Raw genomic sequence first — 12,865 nt, forward strand, 5'->3', positions numbered from 1 at the left:
AGGGAAAATTCTGTAATTTAATCCTTAAACAGATTTGATATATGAAGGGACAGTAAATTGGAAATAATTTAGCTGATGGGTTGAAACTGTCTTAGCTCTTCATTGAAGTCTTCTTATTTGTGATCAGTATGTAAATCCGCCCATTTTTTAAACCTCTTTCTCCGGGGCTCTAGGGAATTTGGAGTGAATAGATGTGGAAAAACACTAAAGGTTCGATGACAGATGCTGCAATTGGAGGAGGACATGTAGACAGAATTCTCTTGGGTAGATTCCTAGGAGTGGAATTGCTGGGTCATAGGGTGAGTTTCAACAAATTGCCAAACTGTTTTCCAAAGTGGCTGCACCATTTTACATTCCCTCTAGAAATACATGAGGTTTCCAATTTCTCCACATCCTCACCAACACTGGGCATTGCCATTCTTTTTGAGTATAGTTGTTTTAGTGTGCAGTGTGGGTATAAAAGACTCAATGTGGTTTTAATTAGCATTTTCTTAATGATGCTGCTGGGCATGTTTTCACATGAATTTTGGCCATTTGTGTGTCTTCTTAGTTGAAACGTCTATTCAAACATTTTGCCTACTTTTTAATTAAGGTTTTTTTCTCCTTATTGAGTTGTAAGAGTTCTTGATATATTCTGAACACAGTCCTTTATCAGAAATATGATTTGCAAATATTTTCTTCCAGTCTGTGGCTTGTCTTTTAATTTTCCTAATGGTATAGCATACGGGTTCTCACTCATTTTTAGTGCATGCTCTTTGAAAAAGAGTGTCATTGGATATACAATATTACTTTCTTCTTTCTCCAGCTAAACTGAATCAGAACCCACACTAATGCCTTCTTTCCCATCATTTTAAGTACTCAAGCATCACATTATTATTTTTTTCCTTATTCAGCATCTCCTCTGAGTCAGGAGCTATTTATTTACTCTTTCTTATTCTCACAGCTAACCTGCAAAAAAAGGTGTTATGATTCTCATTTTATAGATCAAGAAACTGAGGCTCCAGGTGTTAGCAACTTGCCCCAAAATAAAAGAGGGTAAGGATCAGAAGCTGAGTTTGAATCCAGTGCTTTGCTGCTCTGAACCCTGTGCTTCTCAGATGATGGTAAGACTGGCTTTCCCAGGCATGGCAAAGCCATGGTCCTGTACATTTGGAAGCAGAAGGTGAAACTTTAAGGCCTTTTTGATGGTGTCCTGCCCTTGGCCCAGGAGAGCTGGGGGGACAGCTCCCCCATTTCCTTTCAAGCTCTATCTGCTAGCTGTGAAGTAGCCCCCATTAGTCATCATAGCTAAAGAAAAAAATATTGTTTTATTTCAAACAGTTAATATTAATCAAACATTAATGAAAATACATAACAAATAATTACAACAAGCATGGTGTCTGATTAAGATAAAAGAGGTGGCAATCCTGTGCATTTTTTTTTTTAAAGGAATTCCTTTATTTTTATTTATTTATTTATTTATTTATTTATTTTGGCTGTGTTGGGTCTTCGTTTCTGTGCGAGGGCTTTCTCTAGTTGCGGCAAGTGGGGGCCACTCATCATCGCGGTGCGTGGGCCTCTCACTATCGCGGCCTCTCTTGTAGTGGAGCACAAGCTCCAGAAGCGCAGGCTCAGTAGTTGTGGCTGATGGGCCCAGTTGCTCCGCGGCATGTGGGATCTTCCCAGATCAGGGCTCGAACCCGTGTCCCCTGCATTGGCAGGCGGATTCTCAACCACTGCGCCACCAGGGGAGCCCAATCCTGTGCATTTTTAAGCTGAAAAATAAAGAATATTGCATTAATAAGACTTAATTACATCATCAAATATTTAAAATTACCTTCTTTAATAGATTTTATTTTTATTTAATATATTTCTTTTAAAATCTTCGTAACACTTTCAGGAGATTGGTCCATAAAATCTTATCAACTGTTATGGCAAGAAAGAATTTTAACTTAATATATTCATCATATTGATTTAAAAACTTCCACTTTATTTATTGTTCAGAAATGCTAATAACCCTTTTACACTTTATTATAACTAATATTTTCTCCACATAGAGTGATAAATAATTAATACCATTACAGGGACATCATGTGCAGTACACTTATTTGGAAAAAAACAACAACAAACCATCTGAGTAGTGTATTATACATTCCATTTTAATACTCTACACTTACAATTAATGCTACATTTTACAGGAAAACATAATTAACTTTGGGAATCTCTCTTGAAATGACCACATTTAGGCAGCTGAAGCCAAGGCAGGGGATCTGTTCTAAGCCAGCTCTCTGGTTTTTCTACATTTCAGCTGCTTCTAAAGGATCAGTAAAATTATACACCTATCACCAAGTCTTTTCACATCCTGCAAAAGTTTTTATAAAAGGGAAAGGACGGTCTTTTGGTCTGGTGCTCTCTATACAAAAATTGAATTTGATTTTAAATTTTTGCTCAGTTTTTATAATTGTGTTTTAATGAAAAGGTAACACCTCTCTCAAAATTATTAAAAAGATAATTAAATTCATTTGACTTTTCTCTCCCACCTTCCCAAGAAAGCTTTTTAGGGAGGAAGAAAAATGTGGCCATTGCTTCTATATTGCCATGCATGACTTGATTGTTGACATCTTCAGGGAGACAACTAGATTAAAAGTACCTGGTGTGGGATCTGGTTACCTGGGTTGAGATGCTAGTTCTGCCTCTCTTTAGCTATGTAGCTTAAGGCAAGTTTCTTTACCTCTCTGAACTTTCATTTCTTCCTACTAAATTGTAAGTCCATGAAAGTGGAGACAATGTCAGTCTCGTTCATTTCATTCTTCAGGCAGTGTCTGACTCATGGTGATATGCAAAAACATTTGAGAATGAAGGAAGGATGTGGTTGTTAGATTGTAGAACTCCCATGTAGAAGCAGAATTACTTGGGAATTTACATAATGTAATCACACAGATCAAATCATCCAATCAGTCTGTTCTGATTCTGTACCTGTAGCCCAGACAAACTCAGTCATGCTCAGGATCACCCAGTAAAAACAAAGGCTGGACTCTTTGGCTCCTTCATGGGCTATTTCTGAATTACTTACTACTTCTGGAGAACTCAGCCTAGGACACCGGAAGATAAATTTAGCTTTCCATATTTGACTGACAACATTTCTCCTTTGCCTTGCATTTGTGATCCAACCACTAGTGTCAACTTCATGTAATTATTGGGTCCCAAAGAACCCCCAGAACTCTGCTCTAGCATTGGCCCAAGTGGCCAGCCTCTACCCTCCTGAGGCATCTGATCCAGCCCCCTCAAGGGTTATGGGACTTCTCTTCATAGGGTTCCCCATTTTATAAACTGCACGGTAAGCCTTTAGTTCATGGCAGCTTTTGATTAAAGAGGTATCTATGAGAGGCAGGTCTTGGACTTGTTCTCCAACCTGTAAAGTCCATGGGAAGCATGAACATGTCCACAATGATCAGGTTATATTCTGGTGGAAACAATCAGATTAGGGAGGTGTGGGATAGTATTCTTATGAAATCTGGTGAGGAAGAGTTAGACTTTGGTGAAGAGCAATTTACACATGGCAGATGCTCAATAAAGAATATCTTATCCTGTGTGTGTATGAATATATGTGCCCCTCATTTCAACGATCCAAAGAAGGGAGGGAGTTCTACAAATGGGGTCCCAAGACATCTAAATTGAATTGGTGAGAAGGAAGAAAAAGTAGGATAGGAATTAGAAGTACTAACCCAAAAGAAAGCATGCACTGAAACCTAAGGTTAAGAAAGTGTGGAAGGGACTTCCCTGGTGGTCCTGCGGCTAAGACTTCGCCTTCCAATGCAGAGGGTGCGAGTTCGATCCTTGGTTGGGGGGCTAGGATCCCATATGTCTCGTGGCCAAAAGGCCAAAACAAAGAGCAGGAGCAATATTATAACAAATTCAATAAAGACTTTAAAGATGGTCCTCATCAAAAAAAAAAAAAAGAGGTGGAAGATGGAGACCAGTGACATTGTAGATTCTATTTATTAACGTAAGCAACACTAGCTGCTAAAACAAACACTAAAATCTCAGTGGTGTAATACAATGAAAGTGTATTTCTACTCTCAGGCAAACAATCCTGATTGCCAAATATCCCATCAGTGGATCCAATAAAAGATTAAATGTCCCTACCTCACATTATACAAAAAAATTAGTTCCAGGTGGATTGTGGATAGCCATGTGAAAGTTAAAACAACAGAACTTCTAGACCAGTGCTGTCCAATAGAACTTTCCGTGAAGATGGAAAAGTCCTTGTCTACTAGCCACATAATGCTATTGACCACTTGAAATACAGCCTGTTCAACTGAGGAAATTAGCTTTGAATTTTATTTAGTTTTCATTCATCTAATTTTAAATAGTCACATCTGGCTAGTGGCAACCCTAATGGATGGCACAGTTCTAGAAGATAACACACAACAAGATCTTCATGAGCCTGGGGTAGGCAAAGATTTCTTAAACAGGACATGAGGACTAATGTAAAGGAAGAAGACTGATACACTGAAATTCATTAAAATGAAGAATTTATGCTCACTAGAAGACATCATTAAGAAAGTCAAAAGGTAATGCAAAGTTGCAGTGCAAAAGTATGACAAAGGACTCATATCCCAAATACATAAGGAAATTGTATTCATCCACAAAAAACAGCAATAACCCAATTTTAAAAACAGCAAAAGATTTGAAGACACTTTATAGAAGAAATTATCTATCGAAATGGCCCAACATGCATATGAAAAAGTGTTCAATACAATTTGTCATCAGGAAAAGCAAATTAAAACCATGGTGGGATACCATGTATCCATCAGAATGGCTAAAAACAACAAAACAAAAAGAAAACTGACAATCCTAAGTGCTGGCAAGCACAAACTGGCATGCTCATTCTCTGCTAATAGAAATGTAAATTAGTGAAAGCACTTTGGAAAACTGGCAGTTTCTAATAAAGTTTAACATATACTTATATTAAACCAGCAATTTCACTTCTTGGTATATATTGAGGAGAAATAGGCACATATATGCACCAAAAAATATGAATTAGAATGGTTTTTCAGCTACATTCTTAAGAGCTGAAAATGAGAGTGACTTAACTGTCCCTCAGTGGTAGAAGCATGAATAAATTGTTATGTAGGTGGGCACAAGAATGTATGTGTATACACCAGGTGGAATATGAGGCAGTAATAAATACACACTACCACAGGAAAGAGTCCCACAAATATAATATTGAGTGAAAGAAACTAGTTTCAAAAAGATACCCCATTAATAATTTATTTATATAAAATTAAAAACAATCAAAAATAATCTATAGTGATAAAAATCAGAATAGCTGCTACCTTTGTGTGTATATGTGTGTGTTGGTGGGGGTGGGGAAGGGGAGCAGGTAAAGGCAGAGTCACGAGGGAGGAATCTGGGTGCTAGTAATCTCTGCTTCTTAATACAGATGCTGGTTAACCAGGTATGATTACATGGCAAAAATCCTTTGAGCTGTACCATTACCATTTGTGCACTTTTCTGTTTGCATGTTACGTGTCAGTAAAATATTTACTTAAAAAATCTCTGTGAAAATTTATGAAGCGGGTCAAAGAATGATGAGCCTCCAGCGTGAATGACAAAGAGAGGTCTAGATCAATGATAAAAGGTTTATTTTCACTTGTATGGCATTGTGTCTGACAAAGCTATGAACTAGAGATTGGGAGACTTCACCGTCTGAACTGTCACCTCTCAGAGAGGGAGTTGCCTTTTTATGTATTTGAATACAGAGAGGGCTCATTTATCCCTTTAATGAATATTATTGAGCACCTCAACTAAGTGGTGGGCTCTCGTTTGGAGGGGCCAGTTTGGAGTAGCAGGGCCTTTAAGTATTCAGAGAAGGTTAAAGCAGACGATGGGCCACTCAAACTTTTCCTTACCTTCTTTCTCCCCTTCACGGACAGCTCTCTAAGCTTTCTTCTGGCTGCCACGTTCTACGGAATTCTATGTGCTTTATATTAAGGTAAGTGGTGGTGCCCAGATATAATTAATTCAAGGCTTCTAGATGAATAATTTTGTCCCCAAATCTGCAAACTCTTGTGGGCAGAGGCTTTGCCCGATTCTTCTATGAGTCCCTGTGCCCAGCAGAGAGGTGAAACTTAGCAAAAGATTGAAGGTGTGGAGAATGAAAGAATAAATGCTAAAAGCATTTAGGACATACCTGCTTTTATTCCATTAGAGTTTTCTTTCTCATTCAAGGGGGAAAACATCTAAGGGTTAAAAACACTCAACAGATAATGACGTGGAGTGACAGAGATCTTCCTCTTCAAAGTTTTGATGTGGATACTGGCTACCTGATTCCCAATCTCACCAAATTTAAAAAAAATCTCACTTATGTCGCTGTCCCATTATCAGCTACCTGGGGACATTCTATGGATCAAACCTTTTTCTCCTTAAAATATAGACTTCCCATATCAAAGACAGATAGCACATCAATAACAGATAACACTGGTATTTACCCATCCTTCCATACCAGGTTAACAAAAAGTTGCAGTCTTGTTTTCCTTTTCTATGACTTGGGATCTCTATTCCGTGAGCTCACAGAGGGTACTGAGAAATGCATACTTTTGTTCTTGAGAAGAAAGGAAGATCTAGAATCAGATTTTTAAATAAATGTGTTGTTTTCGTGTCTTTTTTCTCAACCATGAAGATTCTCTTCCCGGGAACACTGGGGACTTGATTCTGATGACCTCATTTCCTTTGAATCCTTTGATGTTTTGTTTCCTCTGCCTGAAGTATTTTACTGTCACCAGTGAAACCACAGAGAAGACCATATAACTGAATGTCTGTCTCTTCCAAGCCCCGTGGATGTGGTGGTGGTGGGAACAGTTCTTGGCTTTGCCCTGAGATATTGGAACTCGTTGGAAGAAGTGAAAAGGCTAGCTGCCTGAAGGCTCCTTTCTTTTTTTCTAGCTGTATAGGCAGGATGGTAGGGTCAGATTAGTCAGTTTGTGAATTATTCACAGATGGATTAGCCAGCTGATGGATTATTCAGGCCTCTGTTCCTTTTCCATTTCTCTTACCCTGCCAGGCTCCGGTTTATTCCACTCCAACATGGTTGTTCTCAAGGCCGTAGAAAGAAGCAGGAAGAGAAGATGTAGTGGTGAACGATGGTACATAGCGATACTCAGAGGAGTGAAAATTAGTCTGATGAAGAATGTCCAGTCATGTAGAAGGCGGGGTGCGGAGCTTGCAGGAACTCAGCAACCTGGGCTGTTTCAAGGCATGCATCCAACCACTTGAAGAACATATCGAAAAACAAAAGCCGACACCCTGATGTAGGTAATGAGCAAGCTGGTGTTACGCGAAGGATGCTGGACTTTGGGACTCGGGTCCCTATCCCAGACACACTCTTCAGCTAGACTAAATCTGGGCTCTACAATGTGCCTCTGAGCCTAGTGATCTTTGGATTGCCTATTAATTTTATTTAAATTAAAATCTGTTGAGTACCTCCGCTATGCAAGGTGCTTTACAAAGAGTATTAGGATTGCTCTTCACTGCAAGTTATAGCTGACAATAGCTTCAAGTATAAAGTCAAGTAATGGTTAAGCATAACAGAAAGTTTGGCGGTATAAATTCCAGGGTTGGTAGCTCATTCTAGAGATGTCACAAAAGATCCATGACTTTCTGATTTTTGTTGCACTGCTATCCTCAGCATATGTCTGATTTTTTTTTCACATGGTTGAAAATGGCTGCTGAAGCTCAAAATAATCGTGTCCCCACAGGGATGGAGAGAGGTGGGGGGCAAATGGTCTTTCTACTCTCAATGCTCTTTCATTGAGGAGGCAAACACTTCCAGAACCCAGAAACATAACTCCTCTTACATCTCATTGACCAGAATTGTATCACATGCCTGCACCTAGACCAATGACTAGCAAAATGAAGTGAACTATCTCCATTGGTTTAGGCCAATCAAAAGTTATCCACCAGGTCTGAAGTCCTGGTCTACAGGAACAAAATAGGAAACTGATAGCAAGGAACAAGGGAAAATGAAAATTGAGTAGATAACCAATGGTATCTACTACTTATTTATTTGATTAGGATCCTAGTCGACTGAGTCTGCAGAAAGAAAGTCCTTAAGGGTCTGAAAAAAGAAAAAAAGTGAGAATGGATACTTATCAGTCTTTCCTGATTAGACTGGTAGCCACAGTGGCTCAGTAAGCATTATTTGGGCGGTTTAGGCTCCAGGCTTCGAAGTGTCAGTTCTAGCAATATGACTTGTTTTCACTGTTAAGACCTTTCAGTTCTTGGTGACATTGTTGTCTCATTTGTAGAACAGAATGAAGCCCATGAGCTTGGAGTTTTAATAAATTGATATTTTCATAGGTGCTTGAGATTGGAAATTATTGGTAAACATTAGTGAGAATTATTTATGAATGAGGAATATTCATTGCATATCTCTTTATAACTTTATACCAAAGATAATGGTAGGGTCAGGATCAAAATATAATTTCAGTGTCTTTAATTCTCAGCGCAATTCAGAGTTTGTGATGTATAGTTTAAAGTGGTCTTTAAAAATAGATTTCAATGGCCAACTTAAATATGAATACCTTAAGAATATTACTGGTAGTATTTATTCTACCTAACCAACCATCTATTGGGATTTCCATGTGACTCTACTGCTGTTACATCAGCTTCAAATAGTTAAACTGACACCTCTCCTTTCCTGGAAGCCTCTGCTCTTCTCAAGTTTCTTATGTGGTTTATTCCATCACTGTGCACCAAGTTGCTTAGTTTTGAAAATCATGGTTATTCTTGATGACTCCCTTCTCAGAACATTCAGTGAGTTGTCAAATGTTATCAGTTCTGCCTTTAACACAGTTCTCATGCTTAACCTTCCTTGTTCATTTCTCTTTCAGGTTAGCAGACTATATTTACATCTGGGGTGATTATCTGGCAGGGGGTTGGTGGGTAGGTGAGGGTTTCTAGTGTTTGGAGGACTTTTCCGAATTTTCCAGGTTTTCTATAATCATTTATCACCAGAAAAAAATGAATATAAAAACAACAGAATCTGTTCTTCAGAGATGTTAATTCGGTTATTCTCAGTGTCCTTCATTCCTAAGTATATGATGCCTGTATCTGTCTCTGTCAGCATCTAATCTTCTGGAAGGCATGACCCTGGCTCGTAAACATCCCACACAGCCTAGGCATTCCAGCAGTGTTTGCTCAGTTAAATTTAGTTGAAGACTCGCCGCACCAGACAGCCTCTGCTGGTCCTCTGGCTGCTCCACGCTGCCGCTGCCTCGGCCCATCACTAGCGAAGAAGAAATCTCTACGATCCTCATCCGCGATCGCTCTGGCATGTGCAAAGCTGGCTTTGCTGGGGATGACGCCTCTTGGGGGTCCGAGTTTCCATCCATCATCGGTCACCCCTGACAACAGGGTGTCACGGTAGGCTTGGGACAGTCAAGTGGCCGATGAGCCCAGAGCAAAGCTCAGCATCCTGATCCTCAAGTGCCCCATGGAGCACGGCATCAGCACCAACTGGGACGACGTGGTATGGAGAAGATAGGCACCAACCACAGCTTCTACAGTGAGCTGCGTGTGGTCCCCGAGGAGCACCCCCTGCTGCTGACAGAGGCCCCCCTGAACCCTGAGGCCTACCCTGAGAAGATGACTCAGATCTCCTTTGAGACCTTCAACACTCCGGCCGTGTGCATGACTGTGCAGGCTGTGCTGTCCCTGTAGCCTCTGGCCGTACCACTGGTACTGTCCTGGACTCTGGAGACAGGGTCACCCGCACTGTGCCCATCTACCAGGAGTACACGCCTCCCCACCCCCGCCCCACGCCATCCTGCGTCTGGACCACGGTGGCCGGGACCTGACCGACTACCTCATGAAGATGCTCGCGGAACGTGACCGCAGCTTCACCATCACCGCCCAGTGGGAAATCATGCGTGACATCAAGGAGCAGCTCTGCCACGTCGCCCTGGAGTTGGAGCAGTAGATGGTCACTGCTGTGTCCTCCTCCTCCCTGGAGAACAGCTGCGAGTTGCCTGACCGTCAGGTGATCAGCATCCACAATAAACAGTTCTGGGGTCCAGAGGTGCTCTTCCAGCCCTCCTCCTGGGTATGGAGTCCTGTAGCATCCGGGAGATCACCTTCAACTGCATCCTGAAGGGTGACGTGTGGGGAGAACATCATGTACCCGACACGGCCCGCAGGATGCAGAGGGAGATCACCGGCACTGTTTCCCAGCAGGATCAAATCAAGATCAACCCTCCTCCTGAACACAAGTACCAGGTGCGGATCGGGGGCTCCATCCTGGCTTTCCAGTTGATGTGGATCAGCGAGCGGGAGTATGACGAGGCCCGTCCCTCCATCGTCCGCTGCAAATGCTTCTAAATGGACTGACTGCGAGCAGACCCATAGAATTTGCTGCATAAGTTCATTCAAGAGCATAAATTTGCCCTGGCAAGTGTGCACACCTCATGCTAGCCTCATGAAACTGGAATAAGCCTTTGAAAAGAAATTTGTCCTTGAAGTTTGTATCTGCTATCAGCCCTGGATTGTACAACTTGCTGATTTTGACCTTCTGTTTAAGTTAACTGTTCCTTTGGTCTATGTTTAATATCCTGTACGTATCTTTGATTTAAACCCCCAATCCATGCAGCTCCTTCACTACCTGGCTGAGGTGAGAACATGTTTGTGGAAGAAAAACCCATGGTCCTGATGAGAATCTGCGAGCCCATGAGTTTCTTGACCTGTGCAGGGTATTCGTGTGTAAGAGCTGCTTATTCCGGGATTTCTTTAGAGGCTGGCAAGAGTCCTGAGCCAGCTGGCATTTGTCTTTGGTGTATGACGGGGTTGGGAAGGTCCCAACCTTAGAACCCACTTTCCTTTCTTACCCCACAATTTCCTGCCAGAATACCTGGTGGTCGTTACTTCCCTTGAGATGGAAAATGGTTTGCATTTACACCTATAAATGGATTCATCCTTTCAATTTACGTAAGGTTTTTGTATGCAATTCCCAGTTCTTTAAGAGATGACAACAAATGTTGGTTTTCTACTGTCACGTGAGAACATTTGGTCCCAGGAACATTTGGTCATTGTGAGGGAAATAAAAGTACTGCAGTAAACAACAACAACAAATTCAGTTGATTGTTTGGGTGGAGGTGAACCACACAAAATTTTGTCACTCTTAAGATTAAAAAAATAACTAAAACAAATCCTTAAAATTTTAGTCTTCAAAAATCCTCCAAATGGCTCAAAATTTCAAAAGAAAGAATAAGAGATTATGAGAAGGAAGAGAGAGAAACTTTCAACCTGCTTCCTTTAGAAGTTACCATTAATTCTCTTATCAGTTCAAGAATTTATTTCGTTCTTTGTAACTTTCTCCAACTTTTAGTTTAAATCTTTTTTGTACATTTTTCAATAACTCTCCTTTCTTCTTTTGGACTCTGAGTTGAATCATATCATTAAGATTCTAGGCAGAAAGTTTCAGAACGGTTGGACATTGGGATATTACAGCATTCAGAATAATTTATTCTACATCATTAGTATATACTGCACATCTACTTAGCCTAAAATTTTGACAATGTCTTTGACAAAGGCTGAGAGAAAGCAGTTCCCAGAGAAGGAAGAAAAGAAATTTCATTCTAGCTGGTTAGACTAGATAGCATCTTGATTTAATATCAAGGTCCCCAAATATTGGCAAGTAATGATTTTTGTGTAAATTATACACTTTGATGTGTACAGAGGCTATGGAGCATTTTATATGAAGTAATAATATTAAGTATTTTGATTGAACTAATGACTGCTTAATCTGACATCTAAGGAAATAAACAACACTAAATATGACACACTCACCCTTTATGGACTTAAATTGTGGGACAGTCCAAGTTGCCATTTTTGCTGATCTTTGTGGATATAAGATTGAGTTACTTTATTAGCAACCACAAGACTTTCAATCTTCAGTTGACAAATTATGTGGCCACTTCTAGAAAGATTGCTCAAGTCTTCCTTATTATTAACCTATCAATCATAACTCTGATTTTTAAAATAAAAGCTTATTTCTTGTTGAATTTTCATTGAAACAAACATGCCTGTTATCAGTTGTGTTCAGGGACTCACATCTTGATAGATGACTAAATGTCTCTCCTTTCCTTGGATCCTCTCTCCCCTTCTCAGCTCTCTTTATATAAGAATTGTTCCCATCAGATGAATGGCTTTGAATAGCAATATTTATATATTTCAGTGGCCTGTAACAACATGGTTCTTTTTTTTAAAAAAAAAAATGCTGGTATAATCAACGAACAAAAATCACATAAAAAAAAAGAAAAGAAAAAAAAAATGACACACTACTGTTGATTATAATTTTTTAACATTTTTAAATACTCAAAATACCTGCTTTAAAAGAATGACAAAAATGGAATGAAAAATGGACTGATTTGCATGGTCAGGCCAGTGGATACAGAGAGGGTGCCAGCTTCTGTGTTTCTCCAACTCTCTGGTGTCTTGGTGAGTCTTGGTGAGCCTATGCTTGCATGTAGCAATGTAAATTGAATACAGGGTAAACTGGATTTGAATGAATCTCCAGCCGGACAAAGCAGTTTTCTCTTTGACCACTTCAATGGAAAAGTCATAGTCAAATCAGTTGGTTCCTGCAATTTTTCAAAAGTTGCAAGAGCTTTTAATACAATTTAACAAAATGGAAGGGAATGAGAGAAAGCATTCTCTCCCACATACACTCAAAATCTTCTCTTTTCCTCTCTCAGGTACAAACACTTGTACAAATACAAATGTTCATTTGCTGTTTTTATTGTTTTAAATAATAATAACTAACATTTACACAATTCTTACCAAGTGATAGGCAATGTTTTATCCCCTTTATATTATATATAGGGGATAT

General features: G+C 39.9%; 1 pseudogene across 1 annotated transcript; it reads left to right on the forward strand.

The window, feature by feature from the left end:
- Nucleotides 1–7,068: 7,068 nt before the first annotated feature.
- LOC309629544 (actin-4-like) lies at nucleotides 7,069–10,177 on the forward strand (annotated as a pseudogene). The gene is made up of 3 exons: nucleotides 7,069–7,127; nucleotides 8,874–8,925; nucleotides 9,410–10,177. The product of its transcript is annotated as an actin-4-like (transcript).
- The last annotated feature ends 2,688 nt before the right edge of the window (nucleotides 10,178–12,865 follow it).

The sequence above is a fragment of the Balaenoptera borealis genome, assembly GCF_965194805.1.
Source record: "Balaenoptera borealis genome assembly, chromosome: 5".
Taxonomy (NCBI): domain Eukaryota; kingdom Metazoa; phylum Chordata; class Mammalia; order Artiodactyla; family Balaenopteridae; genus Balaenoptera; species Balaenoptera borealis.